The following is a 22,519-nucleotide window of genomic DNA, read 5'->3' as shown; positions in this document are numbered from 1 at the left end:
GCGCCACAATCAGGACTGCATACGACCAAGGCACACAGGGCCAACACCCGGCATCATGGTGTGGGGAGCGATCTCCTACACTGGCCTACACTGGTGATCGTCGAGGGGACACTGAATAGTGCACGGTACATCCAAACCGTCATCGAACCCATCGTTCTACCATTCCTAGACCGGCAAGGGAACTTGCTGTTCCAACAGGACAATGCACGTCCGCATGTATTTTGTGCCACCCAACGTGCTCTAGAAGGTGTAAGTCAACTACCCTGGCCAGCAAGATCTCCGGATCTGTCCCCCATTGAGCATGTTTGGGACTGGATGAAGCGTCGTCTCACGCGGTCTGCACGTCCAGCACGAACGCTGGTCCAACTGAGGCGCCAGGTGGAAATGGCATGGCAAGCCGTTCCGCAGGACTACATCCAGCATCTCTACGATCGTCTCCATGGGAGAATAGCAGCCTGCATTGCTGCGAAAGGTGGATATACACTGTACTAGTGCCGACATTGTGCATGCTCTGTTGCCTGTGTCTATGTGCCTATGGTTCTGTCAGTGTGATCATGTGATGTATCTGACCCCAGGAATGTGTCAATAAAGTTTCCCCTTCCTGGGACAATGAATTCACGGTGTTCTTATTTCAATTTCCAGGAGTGTATTTATAACAGCTGTTTAATGTTTTACTTTTCTTTATGTTCAGTGTCACTTTATTGTTTATTGACCAATTGAAAACTTCTCTGCCGGCCGGCGTGGCCGAACGGCTCTAGGCGCTTCAGTCTGGAACCGTGCGACCGCTACGGTCGCAGGTTCGAATCCTGCCTCTGGCATGGATGTGTGTAATGTCCTTAGGTTAGTTAGGTTTAAGTAGTTCTGCTTTGCTTTTTTTCTCTGCATTGTACATTAATCTGCATTAAATGACATTTTTGCAGCAGTTAGCACTTTCATATAAATATTTTATACCTGTTTTAGTAATTTAAAAACTCTGGCTCATTATGACCCTCGCTCATGGAACCAAGGTTCTTAATGGTTGGTTGTTGTTGTTTGTCCCAATTACTTTCATAACTTGTTCCAAAGAAATCCCGTATAAATCGTCTGTTGATCGGCATAACTTACTTCTGTTTAATCGTAATAAAATCTTTAAATCGTTTGTGCACGGTGGTGTAATGCTGTTCCGTAGTAAACTTCCCGGGACACTTTTGACACTTTTGACACTGTGGATCTCGGAATATTGAATTCCGAAATGGAATGTCCCAGCTACCATTCAGCGTTTAGAGTTGTTAAATTCCGTCTTGCGGCCGTAATTACGTCGGAAACTTTTTCATATGACTCAGCTGAGGGCAAATGACAGCTCCGCCAATGCACTGCCATTTTGTACCTCGTGGACGCGGCAATACCTCAGTCAGTATATGTGCATAACGCTATCCCACTTTTGTCATCTCAGTGTAATCTGCACACGATTTCCCATATTGTCCAGCAAATGTGTAATGATTTGTTTGATGTTTCCAAAACCTGATGCATCCTTTCTATAGGGTTTTAAAATTCCTGAATGTCATGCCTATGTACAGAGCATCAGAACTTCGACATTCACAATTTTTACCTCTTGATTGTTGGTTGGCTTAAGTTTGTTTGGAGAGTTTTCACAGTTTCATATGTTATATGGAGACTTATTTATCGCAATTTCTCTACCTCATAATCAACCAGAAAAGAATTCAATTCTTGGGGGTAGAGGAACTTCTGTGTAATTGCGTCTGAAGCCAATATTTGTGAGTGCAAGGAAGGGCCGAAGGGGAGGAAGGAGACCCGTAAAATAAAATAAAAAAATTGGGTTAGTACTTAGGAGTTCATTGTCCGAGGTTCATTCCCAGTACCTCCTGAGGTCTTTCTAAGTTAGGGAGGTATGGAATGGGGTCTATTGAGTTTCGTGAAGCCAAATGAGGAGCTGATAGCATAAAGAAGCAGCGGAATCATCAGGGACTTCTGTGTAAATGGACAGAGAGAGGGGGAGGAGAAGATGGACAGAGAGAGGGGAGGAGGAAATGGACAGTGTCTGTCTCCTCCTCCCCCTCGCTCTGTCCATCTCCTCCTCCCCTTCTCACTGTCCATTTCCTCCTCCTCTCTCTCTGTCCATCTCCTCCTCCCCCTCCCTCTGTCCATCACCTCCTCCCCCCTCTCTCTGTCTCCTCCTCCCCCTCTCTCTGTCCATCTACTCCTCCCCCTCTCTCTGTCTCTCTGTACGGAATGGGGTCTATTCAGTTTCTTGAAGCCAAATGGGGAGCTGATAGCATAAAGAAGCAGCAGAATCATCAGGATTTACTGGCAATAACAGCTTGTGGGGTTGGTGGCATGCTGATGAAATGTGAAACGTTCATAGATCGTTTCCAGTAGTCCCTTGTACTCAGCAGTCGGCCAATCGGAACAAGCTAAGGCCTAATCCTCAAGTGGTTTAACGATATTACGTTACTGTTAATGTCTTTCCTGTCAATTTACTACAAAATATATGAGTACCAGGTGTTACCTGCGTATGTCTTTAATCTGATGTTCTGTTGGTTCACCTCCTCCTATCCCCAGTCTCTGTCCAACTCCCCCTCTCACCTCACTCTATCCATCCCCTCCTAACCCTCTCTCTGTCCTACTCCTCCACCGCCTCTCTCTGTCTGTCTCCTCCTCCCCTCTCTCTGTCCATCTCCTCCTCCCCCTCTCTCTGTCCATCACAACTCTCCCTTCTCTCTGTCTGTCTCCTCCTCCTCCTCTCTCTGTCCATCTCCTCCCCCTCTCTCTGTCCATCTCCTCCTCCCCTTCCCTCTGTCCATCTCCTCCACCCCTCTTTCTGTCCATCTCCTCCTCCCCCTCTCTCTGCCCATCACCTCCTCTCCCTTCTCTCTGTCTCCTCCTCCCCTTCTCTCTGTCCATCTCCTCCTCTCCTCCTCTCTGTCCATCTCCTCCTCCCCTCTCTCTGTCCATCTCCTCCTCCCCCTCTCTCTGTCTGTCTCCTCCTCCCTCTCTTGTTGTCCAAATCCTCTTCTCCCCCACTCTCAGTCTGTTATGGCGTAAAGTCAACGCTGGCACGCCAGTCGGGAATGACAGGGAAGTGAAAAGCTATGAGAAGAAGTCAGCCAATCCCATGCTGACCGCGACAACGCGACAGTAGCGGCCCCTACGTTAACAAAGCGCCGCACCGACAGGTGGCAGCCCACTTCAATGTTAGCCACTTCGTTAGCTATCTCTATTAGTTAATCTGTTCTGAAGAAGACTGATTATTTTGTATGTCGCCCTTTGCTTGCGACACATCTGTCAATGTTAACTATTGTATTGTCTTGTTGTAATAAAACTCTTTAATACGATTTGTTTGATTGTGTGTCTAGCGTACGGAGCATGCAGGATACCTATATACGACATTGGTGACTACATCTAGACGTGGGGTCTGCATCCTTCCACCATCCTACACACCTACAAATCCATGATCCGCCCCATCCTGTGTTATGCCAGCATCGCTTAGATTTCCGCCCCTCCCCGGTTCAATAAAGCCCTCCAAATCCTCGAACGCCATGCACTCCGCCTCGCCTTCCGCATCCGCCTCCCATCCTCCACGCGCATCCTCTATGACCTCATCCCCTTCCCCCACCTTCTCCTATTCCTTGAACACATCCGCACACTATATATTGTCCGCCGCCTTGATCCCCCTCACCCCCTGGTGTCACCCTTCCTCTCCACTCCCAACCAGTTGCCGCACCTTTACCGTTGTGTCCCTCCCTCTCTCCATCTCCACACCCTCCATCTCCTTTCCCAACACAACTTCCACCGTCTACCCCTCCTGGATGATGAGCTTCGCCCTGACATCTACCCTTCCTACCAACTCTAACCCCATCTTCCTGCCTCCTCCTCAGGGCTCCCTCTCCTCCCCCTCCCTCCTTCTGAGCGGATTTCCCCTCCTACTCTCCCTCCATCTCTTGTGCCTTCTTTCAGTGTCTCTGCGCTCCCTCCTGCCCTGTCTTCCCTTTTCCTCTCCCGCCCCATGTGTCTCCTGCCTCTTCGTGAACCCACGGTTGCCCCTCCTCTCTTCATCCCGCCGCTTCCCCAGCTGCCCCATGCTCTCCCCTCCTTTTCCATCCTCTCTGACCTTTCCCTCGGCAGGTCCCATCTGGTAGTTTTATTCTTCGTCATGTGTGCTCCAAGTGGGTTTTAAGTGTGTTGTTTCGGAGTGTTTTTAATACTGTGGCCAACTTTTAACCTGTGCATGCGCATCCACTGTCTTCTCTGTGTTTTAAGAATCGCCATCTGTGTTTTTTTAACTTTCTGGTGACTTTTTTAACTGTCCCCAATGAACGTCTACATGTCAGTGTATTTTTACCTCCATTTTCTCCCCTTACTCTGTTTTATGTTCCCCTTTTTTATCTCCTTATGTATGTATTATTTTATTCTTGTTTTAGTTGTCGTGTCACTCGGCTGAAGAGCAGCGGATTGTGCTGCTGACAGCCCTCCCCTGCCCATATGGGGCAGGGGAATGAAATCACAATAAAGAAAAAAAAAAGACCACATCTACATCTTCATCTACATTGATACTCTGCAAATCACTTTTAAGTGCCTGGCAGAGGGTTCACCGAACCACCTTCACAATTCTCCATTATTCCAATCTCGTATAGCGCGCGGAAAGAACGAACGCCTATGTCTTACCGTACGAGCTCTGATTTCTCTTATTTTATCATGGTGATCGTTTCGCCCTATGTAGGTCGGTGTTGGTAATTGAAATTTCGTGAGAAGATTCCTCTCCAACGAAAGATGCCTTTGTTTTAATAATGTCCACCCCTAGTCCTGTTTTATTTCAGTGACACTCTCTGCCCTATTTCGCGATAATACAAAGCGTGCTGATCTTCTTTGAACTTTTCCGATGTACTCTGTCAATCCTATCTGATAAGGATCCCATACCGCGCAGCAGTATTCTAAATAGGGACGGACAAGCGTAGTGTATGTAGTCTCCTTAGAAGATCTGTCACATTTTCTAAGTATCCTGCCAATAAAACGCAGTCTTTGGTTGCCCTTCCGCACGACATTTTCTATGTGTTCTTTGCAATTTAAGTTGTTCGTAATTGTAATTCCTAGATATTTAGTTGAATTTACAGCCTTTAGATTTGACTGATTTCTCGTGTAACCGAAGTTTAACGAATTCCTTTTAGCATTCATGTGGATGACCTCACACTTTTCGTTAGTTGGGTTCAACTGCCATTTTTCGCACAATTCAGATACCTTTTCAAAATCGTTTTGCAATTGGTTTTGATCTTTTGATGACTTTATTAGTCGATAAACGACAGCGTCATCTGCAAAAAACCTAAGACGGCTGCTCAGAATGTCTCCCAAATAGTTTACGTACGTAAGGAACAGCAAAGGGCCTATAACACTACCGTTTGGAACGCCAGAAATCACTTTTGCTTTACTCGATGACTTTCCGTCAATTACTACGAACTGTGACCTCCATGACAGGAAATCACAAATCCAGTGACATAACTGAGACGATATTCCATAAGCAAGCAATTTCGCTACAAGCCTCTTGTGTGGTACAGTGTCAAAATGCTTCCGGAAATCCAGAAACACGGAATCGATCTGAAATCCCTTGTCAATAGAACTCAACACTTCATGCGAATAAAGAGCTAAGTGTGTTTCACAAGAACGATGTTTTCTACACCCATGTTGACTGTGTGTCAATAGACCGTTTTCTTCGAGGTAATTCATAGTGTTGGAACACCATATATGTTTCAAAATCCTGCTGCATATTGACATTAATGATGCGGTCCTGTAATTAAGTTGATTACTCCTACTACATTTCTTGAATATTGGTGTGACCTGTGCAACTTTCCAGTCTTTGGGTAAGAATCTTTCGTCGAGCCAACGGTTGTATATGATTGATAAGTATGGAGCTAATGCATCAGCATACTCTGAAAGGGACCTAATTGGTATAAAGTCTGGACCAGAAGACTTGCTATTATTAAGTGATTTAAGTTGCTTCACCACTCCGAGGATATTAACTTCTACGTTACTCATGTTGGCAGCTGTTCATGATTCGAATTCTGGAATAGTTACTTCGTCTTCTTTCGTGAAGTCATTTCGGAAGGCTGTGTTTAGTAACTCTCCTTTGGCAGCACTGTATTCGATAGTATCTCCATTGCTATCGCGCAGAGAAGGCATTGATTGTTTCTTGCCGCTAACATACTCCACATATCATCAGAATGTATTTGGATTTTCTTCCAGGATTCGAGACAAAGTTTCGTTGTGGAAACTGTTATAAATTTCGAGCTTCTGTGAAAGATCGCCAATCTTGGAGATTTTGTGTCTGTTTAAACTGAGCACGTTTGTTTTGTTGTTTCTGCTACAGTGTTCTGAACTGTTTTGTGTATCAAGGAGGATCAGCTCCGTCGTTTGTTAATTTATTTGGTATAATTGCTGCCGACACTATATCTTTGAATTCAAGCCACATCTGATCCACACTTATATTATTAATTTGGAAGGAGTGGAGATTGTCTCTCAGGAAGGTGCCAAGTGAATTTTTGTTTCCTTTTTTGAATAGGTATATTTTTCGTTTATTTTTGGAGGATTTGGGGGTCACAGTATTCAGTCTCGCTACGACAACCCTGTGTTCACTAATCCATCTATCGGTTTTGATGCTCGTTATTAACTCACGGTTATTTGTTGCTAAGAGGTCAGTGTGTTTTCACAACCGTTTGCTATTCGCGTGGGCTCATGAACTAATTGCTCGAAATAATTTTCAGAGAATGCATATAGCACAACTTCGGATGATCTTTAATGCGTACCTCCGGAATTAAACAAATATTTTCGCCAACATATAGAGGGTAAATTAAATACACCACCAACTATAGTCGTATAAGTCGGGTACGTGTTTCAAATCAAACTGAAGTTTAAAACTTTTAACATAGCTGTTAAGGTTCAGTGACCGTGTCAGAATTATATTGTAACAAATAAGCCCTCGGTCACAAATATTAAGTCAAAATTGACCTGGTTTCGACGCTACTATGAGCGTCGTCTTCAGAATTAGACTAACTGTACTAAAACATTTGGTATATAGTACATTAATAAAATTAAAGTTTGTACTGACTCGCCATCTCACAAGTGTTCAAGACGTCGTCTTTCCGGCTTAGATCTTTTTTAAGATGTGACTTGTAAGTACTGCATCTTTTCGAGTCAGCACAAACTTTAATTTTATTAATGTAGTATAAACCTAATGTTTTAGTACAGTTAGTCTAATTCTGAAGACGACGCTCATAGTAGCGTCGAAACCGGGTCAATTTTGACTTAATATTTGTGACCGAGGGCTTATTTGTTACAATACAAACTGAAGTTTTCTTTGGACCTTTCAGCAACTGTATCATGTGAATTGGAAGGTCGGTAAAAGGATCTAATTATTATTTTATTCCTGTTGCCAACAATGACCTCTGTCCATACTAACTCACAGAAAGTATCTACTTCAATTTTTCGACAAGATAAACTACTTGTAACAGCAACAAACAACCCACCGCCAACCGTGTTTAGCCTATCCTTTCGGAACACCGTTAGGTTCATCGCTAAAATTTCCGCTGAGCTTATATCAGTCTTCAGCCAGCTTTCAGTGCCTATAACGATTAGAGTATCAGTGCTTTCTACACTCCTGGAAATTGAAATAAGAACACCGTGAATTCATTGTCCCAGGAAGGGGAAACTTTATTGACACATCCCTGGGGTCAGATACATCACATGATCACACTGACAGAACCACAGGCACATAGACACAGGCAACAGAGCATGCACAATGTCGGCACTAGTACAGTGTATATCCACCTTTCGCAGCAATGCAGGCTGCTATTCTCCCATGGAGACGATCGTAGAGATGCTGGATGTAGTCCTGCGGAACGGCTTGCCATGCCATTTCCACCTGGCGCCTCAGTTGGACCAGCGTTCGTGCTGGACGTGCAGACCGCGTGAGACGACGCTTCATCCAGTCCCAAACATGCTCAATGGGGGACAGATCCGGAGATCTTGCTGGCCAGGGTAGTTGACTTACACCTTCTAGAGCACGTTGGGTGGCATGGGATACATGCGGACGTGCATTGTCCTGTTGGAACAGCAAGTTCCCTTGCCGGTCTAGGAATGGTAGAACGATGGGTTCGATGACGGTTTGGATGTACCGTGCACTATTCAGTGTCCCCTCGACGATCACCAGTGGTGTACGGCCAGTGTAGGAGATCGCTCCCCACACCATGATGCCGGGTGTTGGCCCTGTGTGCCTCGGTCGTATGCAGTCCCGATTGTGGCGCTCACCTGCACGGCGCCAAACACGCATACGACCATCACTGCCACCAAGGCAGAAGCGACTCTCATCGCTGAAGACGACACGTCTCCATTCGTCCCTCTATTCACGCCTGTCGCGACACCACTGGAGGCGGGCTGCACGATGTTGGGGCGTGAGCGGAAGACGGCCTAACGGTGTGCGGGACCGTAGCCCAGCTTCATGGAGACGATTGCGAATGGTCCTCGCCGATACCCCAGGAGCAACAGTGTCCCTAATTTGCTGGGAAGTGGCGGTGCAGTCCCCTACGGCACTGCGTAGGATCCTACGGTCTTGGCGTGCATCCGTGCGTCGCTGCGGTCCGGTCCCAGGTCGACGGGCACGTGCACCTTCCGCCGACCACTGGCGACAACATCGATGTACTGTGGAGACCTCACGCCCCACGTGTTGAGCAATTCGGCGGTACGTCCACCCGGCCTCCCGCATGCCCACTATACGCCCTCGCTCAAAGTCCGTCAACTGCACATACGGTTCACGTCCACGCTGTCGCGGCATGCTACCAGTGTTAAAGACTGCGATGGAGCTCCGTATGCCACGGCAAACTGGCTGACACTGACGGCGGCGGTGCACAAATGCTGCGCAGCTAGCGCCATTCGACGGCCAACACCGCGGTTCCTGGTGTGTCCGCTGTGCCGTGCGTGTGATCATTGCTTGTACAGCCCTCTCGCAGTGTCCGGAGCAAGTATGGTGGGTCTGACACACCGGTGTCAATGTGTTCTTTTTTCCATTTCCAGGAGTGTATTAAACTGTTTAATATTCCGAGATCTACAGTGTCAAGAGTGAGCCGAGAATACCACATTTCAGGCATTACCTCTCACCACGGACAGCGCAGAGAAGAGGCGTTTGCGCAGAGTTGTCAGTACTAACAGACAAGCAACACTACGGGAAATAACCGCAGAAATCAATGAGGGGCATATGGCTAACGTATACGTTAGGACAGTGCGGCGAAATCTAGCGTTATAGGGCTATGGCAGCAGACGGTTGACGCGAGTGATATCGCCTGCAGCGCCTCTTCTGGCATCGTGACCACATTGGTTGGACCCTAGACGACTAGAAAAGCCGTGCCTTTTCAGATGAGCCCCAGTTTCATTTGGTAAGAACTGATGGTAGGGTTCGAGTGTGGCGCAGACCCTACGAAGCCACGGACCCGAGATGTTAACAAGGCAGCAATCAGGCCGGTAGTAGCTACATAATGGTGTGGGTTGAGTTTACACGGAATGACTGGCTCCTCTGGTCCAATTGAACCGACAGTTGACTGGAAATGGTTATGTTCGGCTACTTGGAGACAATGTGCAGTCATTCGTGGACTTCATATTCCCAAACGACGATATCAAATCACTGAGAAGCAGCAGGGCTCAATATTTCTGCAGGGAGCTTCCAACGACTTGTTGAGTCCATGTCGTGTCGAGCTGCTGCACAAAGCCAGGCAAAGGGAGGTTCGACACGATATTGGGAGGTATCCTATGACTTTTGTCACCTCAGTGTATTACTAAAGGATGGAGACATTCCTTTGAATGTATATCGAAGTCGCTTCTCACAGAAGATAACAGCGAAACTGATGGCAGTTACCAAAGAGAAGCGCGAGAAAGTATGTATGTCCCATATGAAAGCCCAAGTGTCGTTCTACAAACTGCACAAGAAGAAGCTGCAGTTTCTATCATTCAGATAAAAAATGGTCAATCTACCGGTCCAGATTATATTCATAATCAAACGCTGAAAGCAGCAAAGAAAGTAAAGTTCTATGTGCTGACTTGACAGAAAATCCTAAGAAATTTTGGTCTTATGTCAAAGCGGTAGGTGGATCAAAACAAAATGTCCAGACACTCTGTGACCAAAATGGTACTGAAACAGAGGATGACAGACTAAAGGCCGAAATACTAAATGTCTTTTTCCAAAGTTGTTTCACAGAGGAAGATTGCACTGTAGTTCCTTCTCTAGATTGTCGCACAGATGAAAAAATGGTAGATATCGAAATAGACGACAGAGGGATAGAGAAACAATTAAAACCGCTCAAAAGAGGAAAGGCCTCTGGACCTGATGGGATACCAGTTCAATTTTACACAGAGTACGCGAAGGAACTTGCCCCCCTTCTTGCAGCGGTGTACCGTAGGTCTCTAGAAGAGCGTAGCGTTCCAAAGGATTGGAAAAGAGCACAGGTCATCCCCGTTTTCAAGAAGGGACGTCGAACAGATGTGCAGAACTATAGACCTATTTCTCTAACGTCGATCAGTTGTAGAATTTTGGAACACGTATTGTGTTCGAGTATAATGACTTTTCTGGAGACTAGAAATCTACTCTGTAGGAATCAGCATGGGTTTCGAAAAAGACGGTCATGTGAAACCCAGCTCGCGCTATTCGTCCACGAGACTCAGAGGGCCGTAGACACGGGTTCACAGGTAGATGCCGTGTTTCTTGACTTCCGCAAGGCGTTCGATACAGTTCCCCACAGTCGTTTATTGAACAAAGTAAGAGCATATGGACTATCAGACCAATTGTGTGATTGGATTGAGGAGTTCCTAGATAACAGGACGCAACATGTTATTCTCAATGGAGAGAAGTCTTCCGAAGTAAGAGTAATTTCAGGTGTGCCGCAGGGGAGTGTCATAGGACCGTTGCTATTCACAATATACATAAATGACCTGGTGGATGACATCGGAAGTTCACTGAGGCTTTTTGCAGATGATGCTGTGGTGTATCGAGAGGTTGTAACAATGGAAAATTGTACTGAAATGCAGGAGGATCTGCAGAGAATTGACGCATGGTGCAGGGAATGGCAACTGAATCTCAATGTAGACAAGTGTAATGTGCTGCGAATACACAGAAAGATAGATCCTTTATCATTTAGCTACAAAATAGCAGGTCAGCAACTGGAAGCAGTTAATACCATAAATTATCTGGGAGTACGCATTAGGAGCGATTTAAAATGGAATGATCATATAATGTTGATTGTCGGTAAAGCAGATGCCAGACTGAGATTCATTGGAAGAATTCTAAGGAAATGCAATCCGAAAACAAAGGAAGTAGGTTACAGTACGCTTGTTCGCCCACTGCTTGAATACTGTTCAGCAGTGTGGGATCCGTACCAGATAGGGTTGATACAAGACATAGAGAAGATCCAACGGAGAGCAGCGCGCTTCGTTACAGGATCATTTAGTAATCGCGAAAGCGTTACGGAGATGATAGATAAACTCCAGTGGAAGACTCTGCAGGAGAGACGCTCAGTAGCTCGGTACGGGCTTTTGTCAAAGTTTCGAGAACATACCTTCACCGAAGAGTCAAGCAGTATATTGCTCCCTCCTACGTATATCTCGCGAAGAGACCATGAGGATAAAATCAGAGAGATTACAGCCCACACAGAGGCATACCGACAATCCTTCTTTCCACGAACAATACGAGACTGGAATAGAAGGGAGAACCGATAGAGGTACTGAAGGTACCCTCCGCCACACACCGTCAGGTGGCTTGCGGAGTATGGATGTAGATGTAGATGTAGATGAAAGAACAAAGTTGTTCAATTCTTCACACGCCTACAGAATGAATTATAACGGCAAGGAAGTATTCGTGTAGTCTGGAAGTCTACATACACTGCAATTACTAAGAAAAGCATCTACAGAGATCCAATGGTTCGTAAGAGCTACAGACCCATTTGTCTTCTTGGCACCTTGGGTGAAATACTGGAGCGGTTGATATGCAGCAGACTACTGTCCTACAGAGAGCTATGCGGCCTCTTACAGAGCTAATTCAGCTTCAGAAAAGGCAGTTTCATAGACGACTCTATCAATCGTGCTTTCAGCATTTTGGACAACTGTAGCAGAAACTGTGTCTTCCGTATCATAGTTAACATTGAGGTCGCATTTTCACCCTGTGGTGGACCACAATTTTTGCCCATTTGAGAAAAATACAGGCGCCAAAATATTTGTATCAGAGCTTCCTACATTATTGTGGATCATAATATCCAGTAAAGTAGTCCACAGTGATCTATATGTGGACCAATCTTCTAGGACCTAACCCTTGAGTCATTGCTAAAAACTATGAATGAGAACGCTCAAGTGTTAGGAATAATAGAATACGGTGATGACATGCTGGTTGCGATTGTAGAATACTCAACAGCCAGGCTAGAAAGTAAAGTGTGGAGCTCAGATAAGAAATTAGAAATCGCAGCGAATAGAACCATCTATTAGACTGATTGAAAGTCATGCCTGCTAAAGATGGATATTTATTACAATAAAATTCGACTACCACGTACGACATAGTGAATTCATCTCAAACAAGTGTGAATTTTCCATGCGCCCTTAAATAACTTCGAAAATAATTTAAACATTTTGTCAATCTGGTCAACAGCAAAGCCCTCTTCGGGGGCAGTTAGGAAGTGACACAGGGGAGTCATTGAATCATGAATAATTCTGAACAGCACTGATCCAAGAACCACACAAAGGGGAAACCAAATGAGACTACTGCATGCTATACCATTAAAAAAGACGGAAGATCTAGTGAAACTCGACATGTAGACCCCTATGAACAGGAGTTCATTTCACTCAATAACTTCAACACCATACGACTGGAGAAAGTAACTGAGTACAAACTGTGGTGTACTACTTCGTACACAATGGTAAGGAGATGTGGGCTGTAGAGTGGGGCAGCAGCTGTCGTCATATGGAACATGGGCAGTAGCACAAATAATTAGAGAACACATAAATACAGTAAATAGAAATTTTACTTAACTTGAAGCTCTCTACAAGTGTCGAGAAGAAACTTTACAACAGAACAGACGGCAATGAAGTCTAACTATTACGAAGAGCGTCTTGCAGTGTGATTTTCCCAATACTAATACATGAGGAAAGCGTTGAAGACTGTGACTGGGATTGGGCTATGTAGCCGCCACCGGCGATCCTATATCGCAGCATCAGAGGGCGCCGACAGTCGGAGCCACTGAAGGCGTGGGATCAGCGGGTACATCATTGGTGCGCTGGGTCCACGCGCGACCGCTATCGGCGTCTGTCGGAAACGTGCGTTTCCGTAGCCAACTGCAGGACGCCAGTGAGGGTGGTATCGATCAATGACACCACACAAACTGCAGAATCAGAGCCACCATGTACAAGAACAATAATTCTAGTAAAATTCATTACATGAAACTACTAGTAACGATACAAGGCTTCCTTTTATTTAGTGGGCTGGGTTCTTCCTAATCGTAAGAATTCCTGTGCACATGTCACAGATTATCAAACATGTGGTGTTCATTATTACACGAAGAGCATGTTCGACCTAACTGTAAAATGTAAATGTCGTATGACTAGGGCCTCTCGTCGGATAGACCGTCCGCCAGGTGCAAGTCTTTCGATTTGACGCCACTTCGGCGACTAGCGCGTCGAAGGGGATGAAGTGATGGTGGAACACCCATTTTCTGAGCGGAGAAAATCTCCGACCCAGCCGTGAATCGAATCCGGCCCCTTAAGATTGACATTCTGTTGCGCTGACCACTCAGCTTCCGGGGGGGGGGGGGGGGGGGCGACTTCGACCTACCTAAGATGTGCTATTAAGAACTTAAGAACTTGGTAAGGCGAGGGGAAATCCTATTTAATGAATACAGTAAGATCGCTGCGAGCAATTGAGTGATAAAGTTGAAGCGATACTGTTAGTACGTCATGGTCACTGGATCTGAGAATACTTATAACTGTGTTTTATTTTGATTTGCCAAACTTCTTACAGCCCCTGTTCACCCCTCCATGAGAGTATGAGTGAATAAAGTATGAACGTTTGGGTAATAGAAGGATAGGGCTAACCAGAGAGTTGTAGAAGGTGGTGGTTTTGGTAAAATAAATCTGTGGGAAAGGCTAAGCAAAGAACTGTGCAGAGGTTTTCACAAAATGTTGATAGTTTAGAGGGACTGAGGTGGTTCAGCCAATAGGAGACTGTCCCTGCCCCCCCCCCCCCCTCCCGCCAGTACCTTGAAATGGGAGACGTTGGCCCTGGGTGGACCATATTTAGTGTCTTTACGGCAAGAAGACGTGGAGTGAAGACGTCTCCGTGACAGCTGTGCTGGTATGGTAACAAAAACGTGTATAAAATGAGTTATATTATCGTGAATCCTGCTCGAAATGTACACTCCTGGAAATGGAAAAAAGAACACATTGACACCGGTGTGTCAGACCCACCATACTTGCTCCGGACACTGCGAGAGGGCTGTACAAGCAATGATCACACGCACGGCACAGCGGACGCACCAGGAACCGCGGTGTTGGCCGTCGAATGGCGCTAGCTGCGCAGCATTTGTGCACCGCCGCCGTCAGTGTCAGCCAGTTTGCCGTGGCATACGGAGCTCCATCGCAGTCTTTAACACTGGTAGCATGCCGCGACAGCGTGGACGTGAACCGTATGTGCAGTTGACGGACTTTGAGCGAGGGCGTATAGTGGCCATGCGGGAGGCCGGGTGGACGTACCGCCGAATTGCTCAACACGTGGGGCGTGAGGTCTCCACAGTACATCGATGTTGTCGCCAGTGGTCGGCGGAAGGTGCACGTGCCCGTCGACCTGGGACCGGACCGCAGCGACGCACGGATGCACGCCAAGACCGTAGGATCCTACGCAGTGCCGTAGGGGACCGCACCGTCACTTCCCAGCAAATTAGGGACACTGTTGCTCCTGGGGTATCGGCGAGGACCATTCGCAACCGTCTCCACGAAGCTGGGCTACGGTCCCGCACACCGTTAGGCCGTCTTCCGCTCACGCCACAACATCGTGCAGCCCGCCTTTAGTGGTGTCGCGACAGGCGTGAATGGAGGGACGAATGGAGACGTGTCGTCTTCAGCGATGAGAGTCGCTTCTGCCTTGGTGCCAATGATGGTCGTATGCGTGTTTGGCGCCGTGCAGGTGAGCGCCACAATCAGGACTGCATACGACCGAGGCACACAGGGCCAACACCCGGCATCATGGTGTGGGAAGCGATCTCCTACACTGGCCGTACACCACTGGTGATCGTCGAGGGGACACTGAATAGTACACGGTACATCCAAACCGTCATCGAACCCATCGTTCTACCATTCCTAGACCGGCAAGGGAACTTGCTGTTCTAACAGGACAATGCACGTCCGCATGTATTTTGTGCCACCCAACGTGCTCTAGAAGGTGTAAGTCAACTACCCTGGCCAGCAAGATCTCCGGATCTGTCACCCATTGAGCATGTTTGGGACTGGATGAAGCGTCGTCTCACGCGGTCTGCACGTCCAGCACGAACGCTGGTCCAACTGAGGCGCCAGGTGGAAATGGCATGGCAAGCCGTTCCACAGGACTACATCCAGCATCTCTACGATCGTCTCCATGGGAGAATAGCAGCCTGCATTGCTGCGAAAGGTGGATATACACTGTACTAGTGCCGACATTGTGCATGCTCTGTTGCCTGTGTCTATGTGCCTGTGGTTCTGTCAGTGTGATCATGTGATGTATCTGACCCCAGGAATGTGTCAATGAAGTTTCCCCTTCCTGGGACAATGAATTCACGGTGTTCTTATTTCAATTTCCAGGAGTGTATTTTTTAAAGTCAGTACAGATAGGGAAATGTTTAGTAAGTTTCACAAAGTAAGTGAGTGTAGTAAATGCTGTCATAATGTTTAGAACGTGGTGCCGGCCATCAGCTTAGCACGTCTATTTGTGAATATTAGTATCTGAAATCCGCTCAGTAGAGAGAACGCGCGATCGAATGAGTTTCTAGCCTTATTTCTGATACCTCTCCCCTAGATACCAAATGTTACAGAATTTCTCCTGCACATCTCTCGGGACTAGTACCCCTGGGAGAAAGGGGTGTTAGTCCCACAAAGTATGCAGGACAACGTTTGTGACGTTTGTAATGTAGGAGAGCGATACTGTCGGAAGTTAGGCGGTGGTGGCAGAATGTCAGTCCTGCCTGGGTAGCTCAGTCCGTAAAGCAGTGGGTCTCCAAATCAAAGATTGCAGGTTCGAGTTCCGGTCCAGCACACCGTTTAATCTGCCAGGCATGTGTCAGTGGTCATCAACCGAGGGAAAATATCACTGGCTTTACAAAATGTCACAGTTTTATCACGTGGATCAGGTACAACTATTACTAAGGCCAACTCAAATTACTGGAACAGCGCATTAGCGGGCTTAAATTAATAGTCACAATACGACATTGCCAACGGCCTCAACGTTGGTACCACCGGTTACCGTCCGATCACCGAAACTAAGCAACATTGGGCCCAGCTAATACTCGGATGGGTGACCGTCCGAGGTTCAGGAAAAAAAAAAATCGCCGAAGTAGCGTCCAGTTGAAAGACTTGCGCCAGGTCTTGGTACCACACGACATTTATTTAATTAGTGAATGGGTAATTTATTTTCACATGAAATGGTGGAAACAAGAAATAGTTTGGCAAACAGTTTACTAACCAGGAAATATTTTAGTTTATTTAATACTGTTTTCTAAATATGCTGCCTGACGTAGAAAGTAAAGCACCCGGAAGGAGAGGAGGAAACGATATGAAACTCAACGGTTTGAGAGGGAATGTGGTGCTATTTCTTCTGGCCTGGAAGCATGCACTCATTCGTTTGGGGAGGATGTCATCAGGCCGTTGTATCCTCTCCCGGGGCAAACTGGCCCTCAACTGTCGTAACTGGTCGTTGACATACTGGATACTGGCAGTGGGACCGAGCTGATCCCATACACGTTCAATCGGGGACAGATCTGGGAATTTTGCTGGCCGTGGGAGTACCTCAGCATCGCGCAGACGGTTCATAGACACATCTATAGATACGTGATTGCTGTGCTATTCACAATAAAGTGCCTGGCAGAGACGCACTTGCGATGTGTGGACGAGCGTTGTCCTGCTGAAAAATGACACCACGATATTGTCGCATAAGAGGTAACACACGAAGACGCTCACTACCAGCCGTGATCTGAAGTCATACCCGACGGCTTCCCAAACCACGACATCAGGAATAAAACATCTGTGTCTCTTCAAAAAAAGGAAGAATCGAACTTCTCTCAAGGTCGCTACCGTACTCATCCAGGGCAGTGCAGACTCTCGATTCCTCGCAGGACACAGTGCGCCGCCATTCGTCATCAGTCCATGCTTCCCGGTCACGGCACCACTCGAAACTCAGCCGTTCGTAACGGCAGCCTACGCATGTGCCCTAGCCGGGCTGCTGCTACTCTCTGCTTAATAGTATGAGATAGCATACAATGTTACGACCAGTCCATTATTTGTTCTCGGATGGTAGATGCAGATGTGCAAAGGTTGTTACGAGCTTGATGCACTAACTGTGGTGGTCAGACGTGGTTGGCCGGCATCTTGACGACGAGTGTGCCTCAACTCGCATTCCCAAGTGTCAAAAATCGGGCTGCTGTCACATCCGAATACCCCACAAATGTGCATATTGCACCATTCGACCATCTGGTCAAATATTGACCCGTAATGAGGCTCCTTTGAAACTCTGTTTGGTGCTGACAACGCTGGCTCACAGCACGGCACGGCATCTCTGTGTCCTTCAATGTATGACGCTGTTCACACCGCTTATACACTAAAGTGCCAAAAAACTGATATAGGCATACGTATTCAAATACAGAGATACGTAAACATGCAGAATACGGCGCTGCGGTCGGCAACGCCTATGTAAGACAAGTGTCTGACGCAGTTGTTAGATCGGTTACTGCTGCTTCAATGGCAGGTTATCAAGATTTAAGTGGTGTTACAGTCGGCGCACGAGCAATGGGACACAGCATCACCTTGGTAGCGGTGAAGTGGGGATTTTCCCCTACGACCATTTCACGACCATACCAGGAATCCGGTAAAACATCAAATCTCCGACATCGCTGCGTCCGGAAAAAGATCCTGCAAAAGTGCAACCATTCCGCAAACTGCTTCAGATTTCAATGCTGCGCCATCAACAAGTATCAGCGGGCGAATCATTCAACGAAACATCATCGATATGGGCTTTCGGAACGGAAGGCCCACTCGTGTATCCTTGATGTCTGCATGACACAAAGCCTTACGCCTCTCCTCGGCCCGCTAACAGCGACATTGGAGTATTGATGATTGGAAACATGTTGCCTGGTCGGACGAGCCTCGTTTTAAATTGTTTCGAGCGGATGGACGTGTACTGGGATGGAGACAATTTCATGAGTCCATAGACCCTGTACGTCAGCAGCGGACTGCTCAAGCTGGTGGAGGCCCTGTAATGGTAGGGGGAGTGTGCAGTTGGAGTGATATGGGACCCCTGATACGTCTAGATACGACTCTGACAGGTGACACGTATGTGAGTATCCTGACTCATCATCCCACACGTCCAGAATTGCTACATTGTGGCTGCAGGAACACTGTCCTGAGTTTGAACACTTCCGCTGGCCACCAGACTTCCAAGACATAAAGGTTACTGAACATATCTGAGATGCCTTGCAACGTGCTGTTCAGAAGAGATCTCCACCCCCTCGTACTCTCACGGATTTATGGACAGCCCTGCAGGATTCATGGTGTCAATTCCCTTCAGCACTACTTCAGACATTGGTCGAGTCGTTGTCACGTCATGTTGCGGCATTTCTGTGTGCTCGCGGGGGCCCTACACTATGTTAGGCAGGTGTAAAAGTTTCTTTGGCTCTTCAGTGTATATCCTTCGAGGCCTAGTTACAACACTAAACACGAACAACACTAATGGCCGTTCTACCTGTCACAGATATCCAATTCTAATTATTTACATGCCGGACACTGGTGTGTTTTTGTACGAAGTGACATTGACATCCGACCGTGTCTTCTAGATGCTTCCCTTTTTTCAGGTGATGCACATCTGACTGCGTAACAGGCGACGCCAAACCACTCCACTATGACCTTGCCTAGGAAAGTATTATGATTCCTATATCTTCCTCCAAACACACATTTCGTGTGTACGGGGCTAATTTTGACTTTCGAAAGTTACCTTGCAAATAAATAATTCGAACTGTATCCGTTTTAAATGATGTTTAGTATGTGAAATCAACGTAATCATAATTCCATTCTCATCAATTTTTGTGTGACAATTGAATGAGAAAAATGAACGTACCATGCCGCAATTCACCGTGTCCTTTCAGTTCGAATTTAGTACGAGCCACGTTAATTCTCACGAAACAAACCACGTCCACACTCTATTATATCAACTTACAAACCAAGCACAAGTAGTTACATACTTTCCATAAAGCTCTGTAAGAATTAGCAAAGGTAGCATTCATCTACTGAAAAATCTGGTTCTTCGAGTACTGAAGAAGTAAAATGAAAATATTAATGTGTTCCACAGAATGCCAATAGTCACACAGTGTTTGTGACAAAGACATTTTTAACAACAAAATGTTTACTTAAACGGATGGATACTTCATTTCCAGACGACAAAAGTTCTAGAAAACTTACACGGACCCTATGGAGAGACCACAGAGAGCTTGCAACACTTGTGAAGATGCTCTGAGCTGTTGGTGAGGGACCTATGGAGCTGTCCTAGGAAGGAACCCCGCTTTGATCCGTGGACACAGGGCCCGTCTACCGGTGGGAGCCATTTTTCCAGCGGAGTCCCATTCGCGCGCGTACCAATTAACAACTCGTTAGCAGGTTTTCTCCGTTCCCTTTAATGCGCCGTCTGTGTCTGTGCGCCGCTGTGAGAAACTCCGGAGAATGGAGCTGCGAATCGCACGACCCAGAAGACACTCAAGGAAATCTCTAGCTTTTACGACTCGTATATTTGGATTCTCGTCAGTGGTTACAAACGTGTGTACGCCGGGCAGTTATATTTTAGTGTTTAGGTGGTTTTCATCTCACATTTAGAAGACTATTTGGTTGGTTCTCAAATTATGGTACACCACACATTGACCGAATAAGAATAACACACTTTCTGCCTGGACACTGTCCCTTATTAATTATCTCCACAGAACAAAGCGAACAGACACAGAATTTTGTGAATGAGGGGAGACTGGAATACGGGAACACCAAATACGGGAATGAAGTCAGAGTGGAAAGGGAGCAGAACAAAAAATATATCTCCCAGAGAAGCACTGTAAACGTGTAAGTAGGCTGTTTAGATTTTTATATTGGTAATGCCACGTAGCGCTCTGTATGAAAATCACTGGCTGTGCTGTGTGCAGTCTGTGGCTAGTTTGCATTGTTGTCTGCCATTGTAGTGTTGGGCAGCGGCAGCTGGATGTGAACAGCGCGTAGCGTTGCGCAGTTGGAGGTGAGCCGCCAGCAGTGGTGGATGTGGGGAGAGAGATGGCGGAGTTTTGTAATTTGTCATGAACTGCTATATATATTATGACTATTAAGGTAAATACATTGTTTCTTCTCTATTAATATCTTTCATTTGCTAACTATCCCTATCAGTAGTTAGTGCCTTCCGTAGTTTGAATCTTTTATTTAGCTGGCAGTAGTGGCGCTCGCTGTATTGCAGTAGTTCGAGTAATGAAAGTTTTTGTGAGGTAAGTGATTTCTGAAAGGTATAGTTTAATGTTACTCAGGGCCATTCTTTTGCAGGGATCTTTGATAGTCAGATTGCGTTGCGCTAAAAACATTGTGTGTCAGTTTAAGCACAGTCTTGTATAAATTGTTCTAAGGGGACGTTTCAAACGTACTGATGAGAAATGAATGGAATAGTGGATAAACACTCACAATGCAACTGAAGATCTTCAAGCAGTACGAAGATTGATCCGCAATGTGCTGCTCACGTAAGCGAGAGATGAACGCAGCAGCGCTCGCGGGTGAAAGGATGGCTGCCGCAAGGCAAGACTGCAGACCACGCGCCATGGGCAGCAGCGTTTAGACAGAGAAGGAAACTGCTGCGGTGGAGAAGCCAAGAGACGCCTACACTAGCCAAAAACCCACAAATAAGAGGGCTAGTTCTTTAGTGTTCATTATGTCTTATTGTTGTTGTTGTTGTAGTCTTCAGTCCTGAGACTGGTTTGATGCAGCTCTCCGTGCTACTCTATCCTGTGCAAGCTTCCTCATCTCCCAGTACCTACTGCAACCTACATCCTTCTGAATCTGCTTAGTGTATTCATCTCTTGGTCTCCCCCTATGATTTTTACCCTCCACGCTGCCCTCCAATACTAAATTGGTGATCCCTTGATGCCTCAGAACATGTCCTACCAACCGATCCCTTCTTCTGGTCAAGTTGTGCCACAAACTTCTCTTCTCCCCAATCCTATTCAATACTTCCTCATTAGTTATGTGATCTACCCATCTAATCTTCAACATTCTTCTTATACAGTCTGGAAAACTTGTAACGGTGTCGAAGGGGTAGGTTGTGGTGAGAAACAACTGTAAAGAGAAAGAACATTCTATACGTTGCGCCGTTTCCGATTTGATTAGCATTGAAGTTAGCTAATTAGGCCGTTGCGCGCCCAAATTCGAGCGGTCCGACAGAGACGGTGTCGCCAAACGCGTCCTTCGTTTGGTTTCCTAAAACTGAACAAGACAGCAATACAGAAATTGGACACGGTGCGATAGGATGGATTGCACCCAAGTGAAAGGTTATAAGTCTATGATCTACGCTATGAGAAAATCTGAAATTAAAAACTGTGTCTGGCGGGCCGCTTGAACTTGAGCGAGCAATAGCCCGATTGACTAACTTCAATGCTCATTAACTCCGAAGCTGCACAACATATCGAACTTTTTTCTCAACAATTATTTCTCAGAACAAACCACCCACCATCGCCCTTACAAGCTTTTGAGACTGTTTCAGATCACCCTGTATAATGTACACTGTACAACAAAATTAAAGGATCACGTTTTCGAAACTATGAAATTGTCTGCCAAAGCGATACACAAGTTTTAAATTTTGCTCAAAGGTGCGTACAGCCTTCCTCTGTAATGGTGCAAAAGCTCGGAGACGCTTCAAACAGCAACGTGGCGACATATGCGAGCTGTAGTGTGGGTTAATGATGTCACATTGGCAACAAATTTCACCACAATTCTTTGCAAAGCCACCGTGGATGCCTCGCACGACGAAAATGTTGTCACAGCCCCTCTCACCCACATTTCATCCCTTCTTTTGAAGGGAGGTCAGAACCGCGACACCCACCGTTCAATTCACTTGGTATTCTTATAGGTGGCCTAGGCAAACATTTCAGACACACCACTGGTCGGAATCGTCACGCATAGGTCACGGCGGGTGCCATAAAGTGCGTCTATGAAGGAACCCCTTTCCTTCGGACGTCGATTCCCACACATTTCGCTGTCGAAAACG

This window comes from Schistocerca cancellata, chromosome 4 (genome assembly GCF_023864275.1).
Source record: "Schistocerca cancellata isolate TAMUIC-IGC-003103 chromosome 4, iqSchCanc2.1, whole genome shotgun sequence".
Taxonomy (NCBI): Eukaryota; Metazoa; Arthropoda; class Insecta; order Orthoptera; family Acrididae; genus Schistocerca; species Schistocerca cancellata.
This window is presented reverse-complemented; position numbering follows the sequence as displayed.